The following is a 23,450-nucleotide window of genomic DNA, read 5'->3' as shown; positions in this document are numbered from 1 at the left end:
GGGGGAAGTGAATAATACGTAATTTCGTCCTATGAGAGTTCATAAGCCAGTAGGAAAGATAAGACTCAAATTCAAAAGGAAGATGATGCATATAGAACCTTAAACACCACGCCAGGCACATTGGAGACAGACCTCGAGGCCTAAAAAACAAAAAACAAAAAGCAAAGAAACAAAACCAAACACAATACAACGTGTGCGGGTGTCAACCTAGATAATCCTTTATATGACCAGCAGTCCCTCTCCACTGCACATACAAAATCATAGCACATGTGAATTTTAGGTATTGTTCCTTGGCTTTACAATCTGCATCGTCCTCCCAGCCCCACCTTCATAAAACGTCTCGACATTTGACAGCTACCTTAGCATCTGGTTGCTATTAACCACACGTCTGCTTTGCCCAGACGTTGGGCAGCCCGATTTTGTGGCATTGTGATGTGTGTGGGAGACGTGTAGACTTCAAACGCGGAATTGGGGAGTTGTCGGAAGTGAGCCTTAAGGCGCTAATCCTCAGATTCTATAATCACAATGGGAATGAAAAGGGGGAAAGTTTTGAGCAGCATTTTGTCAAAATAACTGAGAAGCTTGAGACTAGAGGGAGAAAGGTGATCCAAGAATGACTCCCAAGCGGAAAGAATAAGCATTATTTCAATTTGCGTGAAAAAGTAAAGAAATGTGGGAGGAGGGATAGAATACTTTTTAAATTCGAACAATGTGTTTTCATACATGCATTCTGTATTAGGTTACAGATAAATGTCCTTTTATTTGCTTTAGTTGCTTCACTCTGAATCAAGAGACTCAGCATATCGACCATAGATAGGAAGAAGTTTGGCTGCTCTTCTGAAAGTTGTACTTATCCACAGCAAAGTACAACACTAAGGTTAAAAAGGTAGCAAATTACTTTATAGCAATGGATTATCGTCTCAAGTTTTCAGTGGTTTTTAACTATTACATTAGATTCTAGGTGTAATGATGTATTAAATTATTAAATTCTATTAAATTCTCACTACTTTTATTTTCGTGGTAAAATTTGGGAGAGGTTTCTTCGTATTCCTTTCTCCATTTTATACATTCATATAATTTATGTTTCCAGATTTGTAACCTTAGGGATGTAAGGCATTTAACCTCAGTGGTTTCTGTATCCTTGTGGGTTTTTTTTTTTAATTTTATTTCAAAAATTCTTTTTTTTAATGTTTATTTATTTTTGAGACACAGAGAGACAGAGCATGAGCAGGGAAGGGGCAGAGAGAGAGGGAGACACAGAATGTGAAGCTGGCTCCAGGCTCTGAGCTGTCAGCACAGAGCCTGACGCGGGGCTCGAACTCACGAACTGTGAGATCATGACCTGAGCCAAAGTCGGACGCTTAACCGACTGAGCCACCCAGGCGCCCCTCTGCATCCTTGTTTGTAACAAAAAGGTTAGTTTGATCCAGAAAGATCAGAAAGATCACTTGGTACAATCCTCTTATTCTATAGTTGTAGAAACTGAGGCTCTTGAGGGTAGGAAGGAAAGAAAGCCAATGTCGTCTGTATAATAAGCTGCAGGACTATATTATTACACGGAATTGCCTTTCGGTCTAACAGGACTATTAACTTCTTCAAGGAAGTACTGTGTAATATGTGTGTCACTTCTCTAACATCCAAAGAAATGTTAGGCATACAGTAGGCCCTCAACAAACACTTGTTGAAATTCCATGATTGTTACAAGCCTTGGATTCGCCTTCATCATGCAGTTGACTAATTTGACAGATAAACATGGATCATGAATTTTGTCAATCTACTTACCAAACATTTAGATGATTGGCTGAGGTTTGGCAGTAGAAGCAGGAAAAAAGTTAAGGTAGACCATAATTCAGTGCGAGGGTGATAATGAACCTTCAAACTAATGAAATGAGTGAGTGTGTGCTAACTTAAGATTTTGTAGAGCAAGAGGCAATGTATCAGGCAGAAAGTGTAACCAAGGATTGGGGTGGAGGGGAACTTGCTTAATGGGTATAGAGTTTCAGTTTTACACGATGAAAAGAGTTACAAAGATGGATGGCGGTGATGGTCCCAAAACTGTGTGAATGTATGTAACATTACTGAACTGTACACGTAACCATGGTTAAGATGGTAACTTTAATGGTATGTGTATTTTATGACAATAAAAATATATTTTTCAAAAAGATAAGTAACCATCCTAATAAAGAATACCTTCCAAAGTGGGGAAGAGGGTCATCGTATACATGAGTAGTTTTCGGGCTTAAAATTCTACCATATGTCATCAATTTTATCCATTTGTTTATAGTGATTTTAAAAATAGGTATAGAAGCATAATGAAAGGACTAGGGAAATAAGTCTATTGAGAAACCAACTCATTTCTGCTTTTTAAAAACTTGGCTTAAAAAAAATTTGTTGCAGAGATACCAGATCCTTTTTCTTTTACTTCCACCAAGAATAGTCATCTATTTCTCTCTGCATCTATTGTAGACTGACATTACACATAATAATATAAGATATGGGGCTATTAGCCCTTTGGGAATCAGTGACTAACGAAACCCCCAAAGAGTGCTAGAACAATCTACCTACAGAAGCATTACATTCATTTTAACTGTTTTCCTAAGATTAAAAAAAAAAAAAAAAACCTAACAGTTCACAATTTTATCACTCAAGGAATTCATTAATAGTAACCTCTGCTTTCCTATTACAGTATAAAAATGAAGCAATAAAACTTGTTTATAAATTTATTTGCTGTAAAGGCATTCGGGAATTATTACTTAAAAAAGAAAAAGTTCTGCTCCACTCTGAACCATCAACTCACGCTACAAAATGAGTGTAGACCCTTGAGGTTACTAATTAAAAGCTAAAAAACAAGGGAATTCTACAGCCAGAATATGGAACTGATCCTAATCATTGATCATTACCCATCTTCACCAAACATGTATGTGGCCAATAGAATCGGGTGTCTCTTTCTCTCTTTTATATCTATCTATCTATCTATCTATCATCTATTAATTATCTATTTAGTTTATTTAAATAAAATAAATAAAAATATATTTATAGTTGTATATTATTCCACTGTGAACTGAAAAAAAATAAACTGTGTATGATAGGGCTAAACTTTAGCTATAAACCAGTTTAAGAAGATTTATAATTTCTTGGGGGGCCTGGGTGGCTCATTCGGTTGAGCGTCTGACTTCGGCTCAGGTCATGATCGCGCGGTTCGAGCCCCACGTCGGGCTCTGTGCTGACAGCTCAGAGCCTGGAGCCCGTTTCCGATTCTGTGTCTCCCTCTCTCTGCCCCTCCCTGTTCATGCTCTGTCTCTCTCTTTGTCAAAAATAAATAAACATCAAAAAAAAACTTTATTAAGAAGGTTTATAATTTCTTAATCGCTCTAAAGTATGTTGAGAGAGATTACATGACATCATTTCAGAGAAATCCTTTGTTCTGCCGATGCTTTGAGTTTTTAAAAGTTTTTGTGAAGGTGTGCGAGAAATTCTACTCTATTTCTTCCTGTGTCTTCTTTCACTTTTAACCACTGGAACATACATTCCTAAGAGGATGGATGGATAGATCGATAGAGAGATAGAGAGATAGGTAGATAAATAGATAGATATGGATTGATCATATATACGACAATACAATTAATCAAGATATATTAATTGATTACTTACTATGAGGAAGAAGTTTGCCATGTATGTGGGTTAGTCAGCAAAACCTTTATGCAAGGTGGGGGTGGTTGTTTAAACCAGACCTTGAAAACCAAGTAGAATTTAGATAGGTTTGGGAAGGGAAGTTGAAAGCACAGAACTAAGTTTTCCCATTTGACTCCCCATTTCTAAGCAATAAATTATTGTGGAATCACAAGTCCCAGTTTTTATGTCATTAAAATGGAAGGAGTTTTTTTCATCAATCACAAAATAAAGCCTTTAAGCATACAGATTGTTTGGTGTGTTCTTTTAAACCCTTCATTAATTTTAAGTACTCAACTGGAATACAGTCTTCCTCCCTGAGCTCAGATCAGTAAACTAAAAGTTGACAGTTACTTTTTACCGTACCAATTTTCCAGGTCATGGCTATTAAATTGTTTCTCCTGATGCCAGTGTGAAAAGGTAATACATGGCAAATAGGATCAGACAACCCCTCGCTCCTCTCTGATACACGATAAATAATTTTATTTAATTTTTTAAATTTTAGACAGAGAGCACCTGAGAAGGGAAGGGCAGAGGGAGGGAGGGAAGGGGGGGAGGGGAGAGAGGGTCTTAAGCAGGTTCCATGCTCAGCACAGAGCCTATGTGGGGCTCGATCTCATGACCCTGGGATCATGACCTGAGCCACAATCAAGAGTCAGACGCTCAACAGATCGAGCTACCCAGGCGCCCCATGATAAAGAATTTTTAACACCCTCTGCTTCTTCCAGTCTCGGACCTCCAGGATTTCAATTTTCCTGTTTGAATTCCAAGTAGGCGACTGTATATAAAGGACTAAATTTCAATGGCCTGTGTTGTGGTGTCACATATAGGACAAACCACACACCCTTATGTGTCCAACGCACTGTAATGACACCTGAGTCTTCCCAGTCATCCTCCGTGCAGAACAGCATTATATCCATGATTTTAATTCAGCTTTTAAATGATCTAAGTCCCCTGAGCCTCACTCATTTGCTTTACTTTTGTTTTTTTTTTATTGATAGCTGAATCCCCAGATGAAATGTTACATGCCTATCTTATTACTTTGTCAAACAGCGTATTAATGATTAATGGACACTGTCAGTAATAATAGCCTAATGTTCACATGCAAATCTGTTCCATCCAAAGACTAGGGGCTACAGTATGAAAGATAAAGTAGCCCATTCCGTAACGAAGACAGGAGAGTTTACCGTTGGACAGCATAGTCTCTGGAATCAGAACTGCAAGGTTTCAAGCTTGGTTTCAGTTAATTAGCGTTAAGTGGATTATTTAACCCCTTTGTGGTGCCTCAGTTTCCCTATCTGCAAATGGCGGGTATTAGTTGTACCTTCGCATGGGGTAAATGTGAGGCTTACATGAGTAAAATACATGTAACCCTCTTAAAATGGGCGAGTCTTCCTACCTTGATTATAGGAAGCTGTACCTGAAAGTATTAAGTCTTTGACTACTGAGATAAACTCAGAGACATGTGGATTTAAAATGCACTTATGGGGCAGCTGGGTGGCTCAGTCGGTGAAGCCTCTGACTCTGGATCTTGGCTCAGGTCATGATCTCGTGCTTCATGAAAGGTTCCTGAGATCAAGCCCTATGTCGGGCTCTGTGTTGACAACGTGCAACCTGCTTGAGACTCTCTGCCCCTCCCTATCTGCCCCTCCCTCCCTCCCTCCCTCATGCTTCTTTTTCTCAAAAATAAATGAATAAACATGAAAAAAATGCACTATGACTTCAAAGACACTAATGACTTTAAAGGCAATGGTATTTTTTTTTTTAGAAAAATGAAAAAAGATAAAGAGAACCCCAGTTCAGTGTATTCATTGCTATTCTTTTCGAGAGATTAGTTGATATGGTCTTTGGTTTCAGTAGTAATTTTTGTTTAAAAAAAATTTATATTGCACCTACCCCCTACATCCTGTATTATAAGGCTGATTCCACTCTGAACGCTCACTCTCCCCTCCTCCCTCCAATCAAGCTGCTTCATTTTCCTTGGAAGGCGACACTCACTCCTCACCCTCATTCTTCCCAGGCTTGGCTAACCACTTTGTACAGTAAATAGTTCAGGCTGCACCTAGGTGCATTGAACTAACTCTCCATTTCCTGATTTCTTTATTGCTCACTCCTTTTATCAGAAATCTAGGCCCTAGAAAGAAGGAAGGAAGGAAAGAAAAAAGAAAGAAAGAAAGAAAGAAAGAAAGAAAGAAAGAAAGAAAGAAAAGAAGAAAGAAGGAGAAAAAGGAGAAAAGGAAAGGAAGGAAAAAAGAAAAAGATTGGAAGGAAGGAAGAAATCTATTCCTTTTATTGTCCACCAGAGGATACTTCATTCTTATAGTGACCTGAACCGAATAACTAAAGCCGTGTTTAAGAATTTAGGGCAGGTGAAATGGCCTTCGCTGACCACCTACATACTCTCAATGTTTTTCCATGGCCCAAAAGAAACTGATAGAGAAATAAGGCTGGGGATGGGATGGAGAACAGGTTCAGGAGAGCACTTCCTTAAAAATGGGTCAGAAGGAAAGCATGGTCATTTTAATAACTAACTCGAAATGTATTAATAACACTAGCCTGTCATAAAGGATCCATTTTTTCAATATAAGGAAGATGAAGTTTGTATGTGGAGGGCAAGGAACCAAAAGGGACCATGTAAGATACTGCAGAAAGAGACCACTGTATCATGGATGAGACCTTCAGGACATAGAAGGAAACAGGATCCAGTGCACAGAGGGAGAAGTTAACTCGGGAAAGGAACAGGGGCATTTATGTTTCCAAGGCTAAGCAGAAGATGTAAGGACAGAAGTAACAAATAAATGTCTAGAAGAAGAGGACGGAGAAGATAATAGAGATGACATCTTCCTCATACATCTATCTCTTTAGCTTCTGTTTTCTCTGTGTGGTGTGAAAGAATTGCTGAAATCGGGGGGGTACCGGAGTAGACTAGAGAAGTTGGCAGGACTTGCAAAAGCTTGGAACACGTGTCTCGGAACATAGGAAAGGGAGTCAACACGTAAATTTGGCAAGCAAAGGGATTGTTGAGCCGTGCTGAGGGCCCAGCTGACACTGGAGACGGTGAATGTGTAGTTGTGTGAGTTTTCTCCAGGAATGCTCAGCGATCCGAGTAGAAAATAGGACAGATTATCTTGAAATAGGGGAGGAAAAAGGTGGGGGGGGGGCAGTGGAAGGGCAGCGAGGGCCGTCTTGTATATTGGGTGATGGTGAGAAATGCGATGAGTGGCATAGGGGTCAGACTATCAGATGGCAAGTAGAGATGGCAAGTGGGTGGGTACTGAGTCCAAGTTTTCTGAACTTCCTAGTATTTCTGAACTGTAAACTTTTAGAAACTGATGTATTTCAGGTGTGTCCCTGGGCCCGAGGACAATGGAAAACAAGAGGCCAAGGAACAAGGAGGCCGGACTGTTATTCAGCCATCAGCAAAAATAATGAAGTCTCTAGGAACCGGCAAGATTAAAACCAGACAACAAGAAAGGGCCGGGTGCCGAAAATTTCAACGAAGGTGTAGGCATTAAGAGACCAGAAAATGTTGAAAAGGGGTATGCATCAGTGAAAACTTCTTTAAATAAAAGCAGAAGAGACATGTTCTAGTGTGCTGGAAATTCATGTCCAAAAGAACTTTCTGCAGCGGCGAGGACAGTCTATACCTGCACTGTCCAACAGGGGGTCGCGAGGCACCGGGGGTTGTCCAGCAGCTAAAATACGGTCTGTGAGACTGAAGGACTGAATTTATAGTTTTATTCACCGTCGACCAGTTTGCATGTAAATAGCCACGCGTGGCTGGGGCTGTCATCCTGTGCCGTCCTGCAGGCTGTTCGATAACTGTCAACAAATTTAGGCTTAGTTATTAATAGGCAGTGACAAAAATAAGTCGCCCCTCTTAGTGGATGTTTGTATTTAAAGGAGACGAGAACTAACATTAGAGAAGGAAATTCCTCAATGTAGAATCTCGAGTGCTGCAGAAAACCACGAAGGCGACTCATTTGGGGGCCCAGAGGCCTTTCTAGTGCTTCTCAAATTAGATCATGCAAGTGGTCGTCTATGAATAAAGTTTACCCTAATTAATAAGATTCGCTTTATTAAATGCCCACTGTAGATGCGATATCGTAAACCTTTTATTGATTTTTGAGAGAGCGCAAGCAGGGGAAGGGCACAGAGGGAGGGAGACAGGGGATCTAAATCTAAATCAGCTCTGCGCTGACAGCAACAAGCCTGATGTGGGGCTCGAACTTAGTTAGCCACAGTTGGAGGCTCAACCCCCTGAGCCACCCAGGCGCCCCCAGATGGCATAGTCTTAAACACAGTTGAAACGAAGAAGAATTAGGATGAAGTAGAGATACTGGGTACAGGGAGAAAAAACAACAACAACATAATTAAGATTCTAGCTGACGTGCTTCGTGTTTGAACTCCTGCTTTGACTCTATCATTTGTGGATGACAATGTCAGAAATAACTGCCAAGGGGTCGTTGTGTGTGAGCATTAGGTGAAATCGGCTAGCGACTGGCCAAATGATGGTGCGGCTTAACCTCTTGGTTGGTTTCAGTGTTCCTTGTTGAAAATGGAGATTACTAGGCTGTTTTGCAGCAATGTTCTCAGCATATGGGGTTTCTGAGATTCAAGAGTGTACAAGTTGTAGATTAAATGACAGAAGTATCCTGGAACAGGGACAAATAAACAATAATAATAATAAACAAAAACACCTTTGTGCAAAAATTTAAAATGCTTAATATCCATATGCTTCACAATAATCAAATAGGATTAACAGATCATTACATTAATGCGGAACGTTAATGTACGTTATTATATTACGATGGTATATCTTATTACTGTATCCTATTAACTCCAACTTACGGTCAAGTGTTCTTCATTTGCTCATGGCTATCTAGGCCCCTAGTGGTACCAATTCACTATTTCTTCCACTAGACAACATGATCTTCAGCAGATGTTCTACCAAAAAAGTCTCAATACAAGCGTTGTACACCCCCATTTTGGGAGGGGTTCCGCTGCTATAAGAGTAGGGTGGTAAGAGGTTCTTTAATGATGCTGGCCAAATGGTCTGAAGCTTCTGGAGCCCTTATAGCTTGGGACCTATTTGCCTGCAGGCTCAGAAAGCAGCCACTTTCTTCGGTCTCAGGCCTTGAGCAATTTAATAAGAGTAGCTGAAGACATTTAATGTTGGTTTTGGATAATCTCTCTCTCAAATTTCGTTTTGATTGTTGTGTTGCCCTTCAGTGGAGAGAAATACCGTTTACTTGAAGGCAATAAATGGACTAGTAAAATAACTGAGGATTCATGGAGGCTTCAGATTCTTATTTAGATTTAGGTACTGACCAGCTACATGCAGAAATATTCTCAAATAATTCAATTCCAAATGGTAGTGCCCACCTAACACGGTTTTAGAATTTACTTGCCAGAGGAGAAATGTACTACCTGTAAACCCCGGTGGGGGGAGATCCCCACAGTGCTTAAACCTTTAATGGATCAGTCCAACGTCAGATCAGAGATGTTAGGTTTTTAAGGTTTTACTTGTACCGTTGAAGAAATAAACATCTTTTTTCCCAGGTAGCCTTGAAAGCACAAAGAAATATTTCTTACTCCATTGCCTTAAATTAATCTAGAAAAATGTCAGTTTCTGCTCTCTCCTCGCATGAGTTCATACAGCACCAAAGCCTGTCATGTTATTATCTGAAAATGTCATCATCATCAACCGTGACAGCTCCAGATATAGATCCCTCAGGAAAGCACAGGAAGGGTTAATAACCTTCTCTAGATCATGCAGAGAGAAAAACACTGTCAGTGCTGGCTTAAGCACCCCAGATCCTACCTTGACATTGCAATCATAAGCCTTATCCACCTTCGGAATTTCAGGACTTACCTTGGGCTTGTTGCTGTAGATGATAATAGCTAGTAGGAAAGAAATTGTGTGGATGAAATAAACAAATATTTTATTACCTCCCCAGGAGGATTAGAAGAACATATTTAAGGAATAAAATGTTTAATTAAATATTCTAGAACCCACCTCCCGACAACATAGAAAAAACTATTTAATTCTCCCCCCCTCACCCCCTGGAGCTGGGGGGGAGGGGGGTGAGGTGTGTGTGTGTGTGTGTGTGTGTGTGTGTGTGTGTGTGATTGTCAGAATGGTTGATATGTGGATACACCTCTCCATCAAAATTTAAACTCTAGAACCCAGATGTCCTTCTGCACCCCTGTGGGTGAGGTCAGGAGGGTCTGTCTGCAAGCTGGGAAGCTCAGAGGTTGCTCACTGCGCAGTGTCTCTCCCCCAACCCCAATCATTTCAGCTAAGTGCTACTTCGCCCTACAGCGAGGTTCCCTCGGTTAGCCTGCCTGAAAGGTATGTGGTGAGGGGCATAGGCCCTTAGTGGCTCAGCACTCAGAGGTTCCTTGGGTAGGGCTCGTGATGGTAAACATTAATGAAGAAGCTGCACGGTACTGGCTCCGATTCTTGACCAAATTAGATACCAAGTATCAAATGTCGCCCGCTGAATCTGAGTGGAGGAGTGCTGTCGCTTCAAATAAAGGGGTCTTGAACACAATACAAAATGTTGGTCACCTCCGGTCGCGTACTACCCAACGGGAAGCCAAAGGCAAAGGGCACGGCGCAAAAAAAAAAAAAAAAAAAAAAAAAAAAAGAAAAGAAACAGACACACAGACACGTTTTGCAATGACGAACTTTATGTGGCTTCAGGAACGGCAACCTGTTCTTACGTTTAGCAATCCCGCGGTACACTGTTAAGACTGGAGACTTTTCCGCGATCCTCTTCAAAATATAGTGACTTAGGTAAACTCATAAAAAGGCTCGCCGAATGCCCTTATGCTCTCCTCTTAAACTTACGTGACCATCAGCAGCGCTGTTCAAATTCAGCCCACAGCTGTTAGACCCAGACACAGATCCGCAGTGTTCCTGTCCCCAGAGTTACCGGTGTTCCCTGAGACCCTCCGAGAATCAGGGTCGGTTTTCAATGAGCACGTCAGAGAGGATCCTTCGCCCCACGCTGCTCCCACTGTCCCAAGCCCTGTGCCCCCCTCCCACTTTCCTGAAATCGGCTTTCTTAAAAACGGAGCCCGTATCCCCAATTCAGTTGCACCTTCCGCAGCCCGAACCTCTGCCCAGAGACACCCACGTTCCCTCTCCCCCCGCCCCTCCACTTCTTGAGACCCCACGCCCGCCTCCCGTTTCTCTCTCAGCAACCCGGGCGCTGGATTCTCGAGACCACCCTCCCCCCCTCCGCCCAGCGCCTCCATCTCAAGTCCTTCCCCCCCCCCCCCCCCCCCGGCTTCCCAACCTCCTTTGAGGCTTCAGTGCCCCTCCCGTGGAGCTAAGACACCCCCCCCCCGCCTCCTCCCAGAGACCCCCAGGCTCTCCTCGAGCTGCGCGTTCAGAGTCCCTCCCTACCCCCCGCCCCCCCCCCCCCTCCTGCTCGGGCCAGCGCAGTTCTGCAAGCTGCAACCATCCGGGACCTGTCCCCGCTCCCCACCCCATCCCCCCCGCCTGAACCGTTAGGGTCTCGGCTAGCAATGCCGCCCGGGGCTCCAACTTACCACAAGCGTCCGGGAGGAAGACGAGGCAACGGTCGCCGCGGCGGCAGCTAGACGAGAAACGGACTCGGCTGCAATCGCCCAGCGGAGCCCGCGGCAGTCGATGCGCTGCGCTGCGCTGCGCGCCGCAATCTCGCGCCTCGGCGGAGGGAGGGACGGAGGGAGCTCGGCGCGATAGTGAGCACCGGCGAGTCGACCTCCTCTGGGCGACCGTGCGCCCCCGGACAGGTTTGGCTGGTCTTGCTCCACTATCTTACTCTAGCTTAGTAACTGACCACCTCCAGCATCTCTGCACTATTCGCGTCTTCTTTCTTCTTCGGTGGCCCCTAACTAACTACACTACTCTAAACGGACGAAGGCCATCACGCGAGCGCCACGCCGATCTCGACGACTCCGACGACAGCGGTGTCCAAAAGGGAGGAAAAGTTCGTATGCGATCGCAGGTAAGGGGCGGCAGGCCGATGGAGCAGCCAAGGTTGGCGATCTAGCTGCTCCAAAGGCAAGATCGGAAAGATCGGTGCGCCCGAGGCTGCGAGCTTCCTCGGCGAGCACCAGAGCGCCTACCCCGCGCTGGCGGTGCTGCACCGCTCTCTTGGGCCAAAACCGGAGGAGGGGTGGAGCCAAGAGCGGCCAATCAGCGCTCAGCATTGCACTGCCCCCGGCCTGTTTGGACCGTGTCTTAGTGCATCTGGAACCTGCTGGCAGGGGGCGCGAGACCCCGTGGTGGTGGTGGTGGCGGCGGTGGCGATTAACTTGATTTATGAGGCCTGGAGTCTGGGGGGAACCGAGGTCAGTCATGGGGTGGGGGCGTCTCAAGAATGCACCCTTAAAGATTCACAGAACGCCTTCCCAAACACACACACACACACACACACACGCACACACACACACCTTAACATTTCAGAAGTCTTAGAAGTTCCACCAAGCTTTGAAACTCCCTCTGACGTTCTGTCTCCAACTCCTAACCCCTTTCCACAACAGGAACAAGCGAGGCATTCACAAGGTCAAACATATTTAGCAAAGGCCGTGGCTCTAAGGCCCTTTACCACAGCATCCCCCCCCCCACCCCGCGCCTTGTCCCTAGCCCCAAATGCCGAGAAAGGAGAAAGGAAAACTCTTGGCCTTCATGCCCCAAGAGGGTACAATTTGGTTTCCTTCTTGACCCCACAGGCCCCCCTAGGTGCTTAGAAAGACACCCCGGGGGCAGCTCTTTTGCGTTTCTGCGGTGGGGCTGTACCTATTTCCCTGGGACAGAGCCTGAGGCCCACGGCCAGTTGGCGCCCCAGCCGCCGTGAGGGCTGCCTTGACATGGTCAAGACAGCAGGGTAAGAACTGAACCACAAATCTCCCTTTTGGCAACTAACGGGATGCCAAGCTGCAGCCCTGTAAGCAGAGCTCTCCCCCCCCCCCCCGCCGGGCTCCCCGGCGCCCGGCAGGTGCCTGCGGTGTCCTGGCCGCCCCGCAGAGAACGGTGGTCGGAGCCACCTGGGCCAAGACGCCTCGGAGGCAGCAGGACCAAACTTAGTAGTGGAGAAGATCCCACTGGGAAGGGGGCCAAAGCAGATTCCTTCTAAGGAGGAATGGGAATTGAGGGGTGTGTGTGTCTCCCGTCCTGGTCGAGGCTCCGTCGCAATGTACCGAGGGCCACGGGAGAAGTGGGGATTGGCTCCTTGCCGGTCCCAGGAGCCGCACCGAAGAAAGAGATCGAGACTCCGGTTCGGCTACTTGGGACCCGACCGCAGAGCGGCGATTATACGAACAGGCTACATACACCGGCGGCCGGCCGTAGGGCAGCTGGGGGGGATCGGACCCCAGGGAGCGCAGAGGGAAGGGAGCGGCTGGCCTCCCTGGGGACCGTTTGCCTCAGTAGCACCAAAACTTCGGGTTGGGGAAGGAGGTGGGAGCAATGATAAGAAGTGGGTCCTTTCCTTCTTTCGGGTCACTTCCGTCTGTGCCTCAGTTTCCCGATTCACAAAGGGAACTCTTTGGTCTATTCCAGCAGGGGCTTGCGGGAATCCTAGGATTTCCCCCGTCTTCACTGAATTCAGACAGTTTGCAGGGTTCTGACATTTCATTTGGCAGCGAGCATACTGTCCACACCCAAGTTCTCCTTCGCAAAGCAAAAACCCATCGCAGTGTTCTTGGAGCATCTGTTGAATGCTACTGCATGGTGCCGCACAGGTGGCGGCGACCGCGCTGCGAAGTCCGCGGGCTGCACAACGTTCGCGTGTTTAGCAAGGCTTTGTTCGCGAACGGTAATTTGTAAATATCGAAGAGCAAACGTATGTCTTCCTTCTAACTTAATGAAGCACCCGTCTTTCAAAATTCCCCAAGTGTCCTCTTTCTCTGTCCCCGCGGGCACAGAATGCTTGGTCCCGGCTTCTCTGGCGGGACTGCCTTATTTTGTGGGAGGCCGAGACGTGAGTTCTACTTTTTAAAAATGTAAATATAAATGCCTGTGATACACTCGCTAAGGGCAAGATGGACTCAGCCGAGCCGAGAGCCCTGAGCGAGCGTCCGCCGATGCCGAAGCGAAGCCGGGGACCTTTTGGAGCTGCCCGGCTCCCTGGGGGAACCAGGCTGAGAGCCGCTGACCACGGTCAGGACAATGATGAGGCCGGGGGTGAGGATGCATCGGTTATTATTACTATTATTACGATTATTACTATTACTACTACTCCTACCCATCTCGCTCTCTAGGCTGTTCTCTCCTTCTCCCCGAGACCGGCACCAGTGCCGAGAAGGACCCGGGGTGAAGCCCGTTCGGGGATGGGGAAGGTTCCCGGTGCCGCACAGAGTTGGCTCACCAGGCGGCGGGCTGAAGCGCGCCTTGGGCTTCCAAATTCGAGTGCGCACCGGCAGGCAAATTTGCCCTTGAGCGGCGCTCGCCGGGTGGCGGCGAGCGGGGAAGGCCGAGCCCGAGCCGGGGACGCAGCCGGGCTCGGGGCGCGGGGTTCAGCCAGGAGCGCCAGCCCCGCTTTCCCGGCACAGGAGGCGCGTACCGCCCCTTTGGCTTCTCTAGGCGGCGACCTGGCCCAGCGCTAGCGGGTCCGACGGGTTTTGGTGGGTTTGGCAACCCTAGCCCGGAGAGTAGAGTGCAAGGAGTAATTTAGGGCTCACTTTAAGATCGGGGGATGGGGGGGGGGAGCGAACTCCAAACCAGCACCCGCTGGCACGCACTGCCGTCGCCGGGGAGGTTTTCTCCCAACTCCTGCCTAAAATCGTCCTGGGGAATCGGCCCGAGGATTTTCACGGCTTTCCCTTCCCTTCCTTAGGTCTATGGAAGTTGTCCCGGAAAAGAGGAGTCATGTACTGTGAAATTCTCGGCTTTGATGCAAATCCCCAGCTGTCCCCGGAACAGTTTCCAAAAACTTGCCCCCTTTTCTAAGGACATAGACTTGCCTTTGCAACTTTCACACCAGGGGGATTCCCCCCACCTCAACTATCTACCTTTCCAAAACTCCAGACTTAAAAATCCAGGATAGATTTAAAGAAGATTGTTACCAACTAGGTAAAAATCGCTCATTTAAGACTTGGGGAACGTTCTTATAAACAATAGTAACCGACTGGAATAATTTACTTCCTTCCTCATTATGGTTTTTCCTCTTGACCAGAGAACCCTATTATAACAAAACTAAAAGATTATAGACACATATGACTATGATTGATTTAATAATGAGTGACTGGTTGCCTGAAAAATACTCCAAGGCAGATATTTTCGCAGAGCAAAAGAAGCTACACAAAAATTCTACCTTGAGATTTTTACCACAGGACACAAATACAAGACATATTGATATTCCTTCCATCCATATATATATATATATATATATATATATATTAGGTTTATATATATATATTAGGTTTAAAGGAAATCTTGATAGTTAGAAGGATTTTGGGGGGTAATTAAACAATTGTATCAAATAATACTTTCAGCATTTCATATTTTTGCTTAACTGGAAAAACCCAGGATGATACCCATAATGTCCATCCTTGAGGCACGATATCCAAAGAGATAAACTTTCATAGTCTTTTACACACTAAATTTCTCTTTTACTGTTCCTCAAGCAGGGTCATCGAATAAGAAAAAAAAAAAAATCTTAGATACAGATGGCTCATTATACACAAAATCTTTTCAAAGTTGGTAGGATTATTTTTAATGAAGACGAAGGCAGTTGAACTCTATGTGCTGTGTACGAAGGCAGGGGGCAGTCTCTGATCATGTCAGTCTTTCTCTGAGTGCAACTTGTTTTTGGAAAGATCCCCGTTTGAGCGAAAAACAACAGTCAACTCTGCTTCTCTGATCCTCTCATCGATGGTTGGAGGAAGAGACTAAAAACCTTTGGGGGAGGATTTGGAAGGTCCCGTCTACCTATTTTTGCCACTTCTCAGAATAAACAGGTATATCAAGATTAGGAATCTGTCCTTCTGATTATTTTTTAAACATATGTCACCGAATTCATTTAATTGTATCTGACATTCTTGTAGTTGTGACTTCTAGTAATCAAGTATCTAATGAAAAAAAAAAAACAAACAAACAACCAATATACCCATAAGTTTGAGGAGAGAGGGGCATATAATCTAGTAGCCTCACCAAGGAGGAGAGAGAGCAAGCTACTTAGACGTCAGTTCTTTAGAGAAACATTCAGGCTACGATGAATGCATTTTATAATATGGGCATGCGTTTCGCTCTTCCCGCACAGAATGAGAAAGATGACGATTAGGACCTTTTGTTTAAATTAAGCCAAGATTGAAAGGCCAGGGCAACAATGGGTTTTCTTTCATTCCTAGCCCTGAGCTAGCAGTCTTGTTCTGTCTACATCTTATTCTGACTCTTTCAGAACCCTCTGATCTCTACTGTGCATCCCTGCGGTAATGAGGGCTTTCACCAGGCATCAGAATATTTGCTTGTTTGAGAGTCATCTCCGGAAGTTCACGGGCCTGGTTTCCCTGGTCCGTAAGTCAACAGTATTGCATTATTTCCACTATTTTCTTCTTTTCTTTTTGTAGGAACCATCTCTTCCACCAAATTAGAAGTACCTCGGGGACAACGGTTTAGTCCTATTCTTTTCTTCCTCTACTTTGTTCCGACTTATCCTAATACGGGGCACCAAGAATGTAAATAACACTGGTAATTAATTGTTGGCACAAAAGGGGTTAAGATGAAAGGGCAAGAAGGGCGGGACTGGTAAAACCTGAATTTTTCAAGGACCTGAATATAAATATAGAAAGCATGTTACTAAGTTGGCCCCTGACACAAAGAGATCATGGCAGTTTGAGCTGACCAAGATAGCCCTTACTAGGGGTAAATAAACGGGAGATGCTGAACTTTGGGTACCAAATTTCTGCGTGCAAATTCTGGTCACGGGAGAAGAAAACTCTTGGTGGATTTTAGTTGGCATCAAGATCACCGAGTCCAAAGTCACGATTGCCAAAAAAAACCCAATTTTCTCTTGGCCTTTTACAACTTTCGTAGGAAGAGTCAAGATACAACCGGGCCCTGTTTGGTGCTCGCAGGCGCAATATTTAAAGAATGAAATCAGCAGATTGGAGTTCATCCACAGGAATGTTTCGGTTAGAAGGGGGCTGGAATCATGTTATATGATGAACTTTCATTTGTATCCTCCGGAAGACAAGACTCTCAGGATACATGCTAGCTGGCTTCAGCTATGTGAGGGATTTTCTTCTGGAAAAGGGGTTTGCTTTGATTCCCAAGGTCAGCATCCATATCTTATTTGTATTTTTTTTCTGTCGGTGCCTGGAACAAGTCTGACACCAAGTAGGCATTCTAGAAATATTTGCAAACTGAAGGAACGACAAGCACAAGAGAATGAAACTGGAATCAGTTGTGGGCCCTGTAGATTCTGGCTCTGTAGGAGAATTTTACAGCGTTCAGAACTGGCCAAGGGTGGAATCAGCTGTTTCTGAAGGTAGTGACCTCTCCAGTATTGGGGTGTTCGACCCTATAAAGGGTAATCCCTCCGTGGGAGTGTTTCAAAGGCGAGTCACGTGTGAGGAAAGGGGAGAAACACGTAGCAAACGAATGATATTGAAAGCTCTTTGCAATCCTAAATCTTGCAGGATCCATAAATGCTGTCTCTGCTTTTGGGGGATAGAAAAGAATATTGAGTTTTTGGAAACACACTCAGTTACGCACTGAAGACTTGCCGTAGATTCAGCTTTGCTGCAGGCTACCAAGGCCACAGGACAGTTTTGTTGAGCCTAGTGCACTTCCTAGCTACGGACTTCCATGGACAGGGAGCTGAAGGAAGCTTATTATCAGGAAAACAAAAGGATTATGTTGGGATCCCGGCATCCTTTATAATTCTAGACTACTATGAAAATGATCCAATTAAAAATATTGGGGTATGAGGAAAGGATGTAAATTAAGTTGAATGTTACAATGGGAATTTCACGAACACAAACCGAATGTTAGCGGTAACAAGAGGAGAATTTGTTTTCTATTAACCTGTAGAATATGTGCGTGTGGACTTCAATATTCTTCAGTCGCATCTTTGCCTAAGACTCTTGAGATTTGCACAAAGAAAATGTTCACTAAGAACTGGCACGGAGAGCAAATTGAAGCACAATTGGAAATAATGTTTGGGGCAGCTTTTGGTTTGTCTCCTTACTAATTATTTTATGTGACTGTGCAAATTGGCAAGGATTTCAGGCTCACAGGTATACCAAAGAAGCCTTGGAACTAATTCCTGATTATACAACTATTTTATGTCAGAAGTGATATAATTCATCAAGATATGATAAATGGGAGCAAAAGATAAGGTACAGAACACGCTCAGCTCAAGCTTAGAGACTAGAGTTAAGGATTTTCAAAAATACGTACCTTACCGTGCAGTCTTTGCATGACTGAGTGATCTCCTCTGGTTTATTTGACTCTATTCTTTTATTCTTGTCCCAAGAGCTATTATTCATTATTAGTTCAGTGCTGCCAGATTTTTTTCTAAAGCTAGAATTTAAATTAACATTCAAAAATATTTCCTGGAACTCAAGAAATCATTCTATCATCACGTAAAGCTGTGTTACAAGCGAGGCCATTTGTTCGGTATGATGTTCAAGTTAAGCTTAGTTCAGAGAGCTGTTGTTTCGTGATTTCCTTAAGGCTGCAGTGAACACACTGCACATTAAATAGACATATACATGGGGCGCCTGGGTGGCTCAGTTGGTTAAGCGACCGACTTCGGCTCAGGTCATGATCTCATGGTCCGTGAGTTCGCGTCGGGCTGTGTGCCGATAGCTCAGAGCCTGGAGCCTGCTTCAGATTCTGTGTCTCCCTCTCTCTCTGACCCTCCCTCATTCATGCTCTGTCTCTCTCTGTCTCAAAAATAAATAAACATTAAAAAAAATTAAAAAAAATAGACATATACTATAACTCGAATATACACATGAGCCAAGCACACATCTCAAAGGTGGTAAAGAGCTCTTTAAACTAGAATGTGTAATGCAAAAGGGGAAAAATGGTTGAGTTTATAATCCCCTTTGTTATCAACTGTTGCTTTCCAGATTGGGTAACAAAGATAAAAAGGAATTCACTTATAAGTAATGTTTGAAATATGGCACTTTTTCCTCCCCAAAGATCTTCTGTTGAAAAGTTGCAGTATTTTTGAAAAAGATAAATTTCTTCTCTTTGTGCATACTTATTAAACAAGAATATGAATAATGGCCTATATTTCACCGTTAGATGCTGCCTACTTAACAGAAAAATCTTGTACATAAAGTTTTAAGCAATGATCAATTTCACTACAGAACTCATACAGCTATGTTATTTTGCTTTGCCTGATATCCATATCCTCCCCAGGAAACGACAGAATCAACTAACCTCAACTTATTCATTTGGATAACATGGCGTATAAACACCATATCCCCTGTTGTAATTCATCAGTGGTGTCAAATATGTCACAGGGTTTTTGGCAAACCCTTAACATCTGCCAGTTCCGAAAAATAATGTATATTGGAAGCCACCAGATTTAGCATAGCAGAACCAAACCAAGTATCAAAAACACACTATCGCTCCCACGACTACTGCCACCACCACCAAGGTCAGTGTCTTTTCCATCATCATCATTGGGAAGCTGGCCAACAAGAATTATTTAGTTGATTAGTAAGCACCAGTCATTCGTTTTGTTAATAGGTACTTTCTCCTCTTTATCAGACTTTGCTTGTCTCTTTTCATCAAGACATATTTACACAGAATTAAGACCTACATCATCCCCTTATCCAAGTGACACCCCCTTCTCTCAAAATACCTTCTCTCAAAATAGCTTCACTTGTTAGTTTATCAATTTTTGGTGCATTCATGGAAATAGAGCAGACTGGAGGATAATTTTCCTACCCACCCTCCTATGGATAACATATTAACTCTGCTCCTTTATTTAAAAAAAATTTTTTTTTTAAAGTTTATTTTTGAGACAGAGAGAGACAGAGCATGAACGGGGGAGGGGCAGAGAGAGAGGGAGACACAGAATCGGAAGCAGGCTCCAGGCTCTGAGCCGTCAGCCCAGAGCCCGACGCGGGGCTCGAACTCACGGACCGTGAGATCGTGAGATCGTGACCTGAGCTGAAGTCCGGACGCTTAACCGACTGAGCCACCCAGGCGCCCCTTAACTCTGCTCCTTTAATAAAATGTTTCAACCAGGCAGCATTGGTAAATATAAAGAAGTCTTTGACACAGATTGCAACATTACACCAAAGAAATGAGGATTTTTCTTACTCCTCACCAACAAATTTGCAGGACTAAGTTTCCACACATTTCAAAGGCTAGAACGACACGAGTTTACTCAAGATGATGCATTGAAAGCGAGTAAGAGCACAGGCTCTGTCTTTCAAGACTGAATAAAAAATGTTCAATAAAATCTTTTCCCACCACCAAAAAAAAAAATTGTACACGTTTTAGTTTATGGACAAGTACAGAAATCCTTTATTGTCTCCAAGTGGAGTTTAACTTGAAGCAAAAGCAGTGATTAGATGCCTACTGGAGTCAGCATTAATTCTCTGGCCTTTTGATTTGTGAAGTGACATCTTTTTACTCTGTGCGTCTTCTGATCATTAGTAGGAAAATGGTAGAAAAAAATCCTTTATTAGGTGATCTTTCGGTGGAGAGTAACGAATGCTTCCACCGCTGATAGAGTCAAAGCTAGGGGCAAGATTTGCTAGAGAATTAAACTTTGTTAGCTTTCCATTTGGCCAGACCTTCATCTGCTAAAATATGATACAAAAATAAACCTTTATCTTTTAATTTTTTTTTTTTTCAACCTTTATTTTTTGGGACAGAGAGAGACAGAGCATGAACGGGGGAGGGGCAGAGAGAGGGAGACACAGAATCGGAAACAGGCTCCAGGCTCTGAGCCATCAGCCCAGAGCCCGATGCGGGGCTCGAACTCACGGACCGCGAGATCGTGACCTGGCTGAAGTCGGACGCTTAACCGACTGCGCCACCCAGGCGCCCCAACCTTTATCTTTTAAAGTGCTGTACCCAGTAACCAAGAATAGCCTGCTAAGTTAAGAACTAGATGGATTGATCTGCCATTGTTAACTTTGTCTATGCATTTCCGACTTCATGATGACTCCAGTCTTTTTGTCGATATAACTTGGCTGAAGTGACACAGTGGAAGAATCATCTCTACTGTCTAGTTTGATTACAAAGTATTGTGGCTAGATTATATCAGTGGTCCTGGCTTGTTGAGAGTTGTTTTTTTTTTTTTTTTTACGTTTGTAGATCAAGTAATATGGCATTAAAAAAAAATCCCAACAGAATTGTTTGCAACTCCGCCCTTCTGAGAAAAAAACCAATCCCGACAAGACATACACAGCTGAGAAGGTGGTTTGCCTTTCTAACACTAGACGCTTATTTCAATGATGGTGTAATTCATTAAAAAATTTCGTAACATTTCTTCTGATATTGCGTTAAGAATCGATGCTACATGTTTTTTTTTTTTTTTGAATTTTGGGAAATATTATAAAGTCTGGTAATCAGTGCTTTATGATCCTGATATTTTGTCAAATCAAGTGAAAGCACAAACACACTGGTAGAACAAAAACAAGTGTCTTATGTTATTTACTTGTCTGTTTATATATAGAGAGAATGCATGGGGAGAGGGACAGAAAAGGGGAGAGACAGAGAGGAGGAGAGAGGGAAAGAGAGAGAGAGAGAGGGAGAATCTCAAGCAGACTCCACGCTCAGCATGGAGCCTGAGGCAGGGCTGCCCCAGTAGAAACGCAAAGATGTTACATTTTCCTGGAAGCTTGCAGTCAACAAAGATGACCTTTAGGGCAATATTTCAAAAATTAAAGTGAAATAATATTTCTAAGGAAACGCATATCACTAATCTGGTTATTAACGGTATTAGTAGAATAAAACTGGAACAAGAGATCTCCTCTCACCGCCCCCTCCCCCTCCCCGTTCAGGAGAATAGTTGGATTGATAATATAAATTAGAACTGCTGAGCCCTACTCAGCATTCACTTACATGCTGTGCAATCTGAAATATTTATAACTTCACAGTGTAACCATGGCTAGAAATCCTTTAAATTTGAAGGTTTAAAAAATTATGTTGTTGCATATGGTTTGCAAACGTGTGGAACAAGCAATAGTATGTATATAAGCTCTCACGAAGCTAATTAATAAAGTTAATTAAGAAAGCTTTACTTGAGGAAAAAATGAGCACTAGGCGATTTAATGACCAAATCCAAAATTAATACACAAACTGACCTACAGTTTTAATCTTGACTATGCTGGTTGACTATTGGTTGTGTTTGGAATGGAAAAGAGGTTTCTAGAGTGCAAGTACAATATTGGATTTATTAAAGAGGCCTTTGCTCCGAGAAAGTCACCTCTGTGTTATTGCAGATAGTGCGCTGCAATTCAATCATCTCTGCTCTTAAATTTTAAGAGCTTGACTTCTTTGTTGCAAAGTCTGAGTTCTGACGGCTTATCTAAGGAAGCTAAAATACACACCATGTGGCACAAAAAAAAAAACGATTACAGAGAGACAGTTTGATCAGGTACCAGATTAAAATGCAAATCAAAGTAGACCTAACCTTATTACAGATGAAATGCAATCGACTATTTTTTTTTTTTTTAAAGAATCACGAGGGCGGGCGCCTGAGTGGCTCAGTCGGTTAAGCGTCCCACTTCAGCTCCGGTCATGGTCTCATCATGGCTCCTGAGTTCGAGCCCCACTTCGGGCTCCGTGCTGACAAGCTCCGAAGGAGCCTGGGGCCTATTTCGTATTGTGTCTCTCTCTCTCTGTCCCTCCCCGCCCCTCAAAATAAACGGTAAAAGAATCATGAACTTTAACAGTTGATAAAGTGAACAATGCTAAATTATTGAAGAACTTTTCCTTTTCTGTTGTTCTGACAGTTGTACTAATGACTGCTGGTGTAGACCTTGGCTTTCCTGGCTTCATAATGTTTCTTACTACGCTGGGAATTGGATTGTGAAGTATTTCATAAGCGCAATAATTCTTTGCAATAGAAGACCTTGCTGGAGTCTTCTCATCATCTGAAAAGCAGAAGTTTTATTTATTTATTTATTTTTTCATTTTTGAAGATCGTTTTCTTTTTCTTTTTTTTTTTTTTTTTTCTTTTTTTTTTTTAACGTTTATTTATTTTTGAGACAGAGAGAGACAGAGCATGAACGGGGGAGGCTCAGAGAGAGGGAGACACAGAATCTGAAACAGGCTCCAGGCTCTGAGCTGTCAGCACAGAGCCCGAAGCGGGGCTCAAACTCACAGACTGCGAGATCATGACCTCAGCCGAAGTCGGCTGCTTAGCCGACTGAGCCACCCAGGTGCCCCTTGAAGATGGTTTTCAAGCTAGGGTTGTTAGACTTGACAGCATTCTCCTGAGCGGAATCAATTAGTTGCTGTAAGTGATTTGTTTGCTCTTCATTTACAGCTAATTATATACAGTTATATGTCCCTTTGTCTCTTGAAGTCAACACTACACAAAAAATAGCAGCGAGGTCTCCATTTATGTTGTATTCACAAGTGCATGAAAAATACAATTAATTTTGCGAATCTCATGTTGGAAGTTATTGGAAAAAAAGTATTTTTAGGACATTGCAATCAACTCATATGAGAACCTAACCTTACATCAACATTAGATTTCCATACAAAAAGGCTAATGAAGTATGATACAGTTAAAAGTTTGTATTTTACATAAAGCCTTTCTCAGAAGAACCAGACATTCGTTAAGGTTTTTTTTTTT

General features: G+C 43.5%; 1 protein-coding gene across 2 annotated transcripts in view; it reads right to left on the bottom strand.

Annotated features, from left to right (window-relative positions):
* The window catches only part of HTR2C (5-hydroxytryptamine receptor 2C), a 289,469-nt gene extending 278,130 nt beyond the window's left edge, over positions 1-11,339 (bottom strand). For both annotated transcript variants that reach the window (XM_045471406.1, XM_045471407.1), the window contains exon 1: positions 11,233-11,339. The gene's annotated coding sequence lies outside the window, so the exon portion shown is untranslated. The remainder of the gene's footprint in view (positions 1-11,232) is intronic.
* Positions 11,340-23,450: the final 12,111 nt, after the last annotated feature.

The sequence above is a fragment of the Leopardus geoffroyi genome, chromosome X (assembly GCF_018350155.1).
Source record: "Leopardus geoffroyi isolate Oge1 chromosome X, O.geoffroyi_Oge1_pat1.0, whole genome shotgun sequence".
NCBI classification, from domain to species: Eukaryota; Metazoa; Chordata; class Mammalia; order Carnivora; family Felidae; genus Leopardus; species Leopardus geoffroyi.
This window is presented reverse-complemented; position numbering and strand designations above follow the sequence as displayed.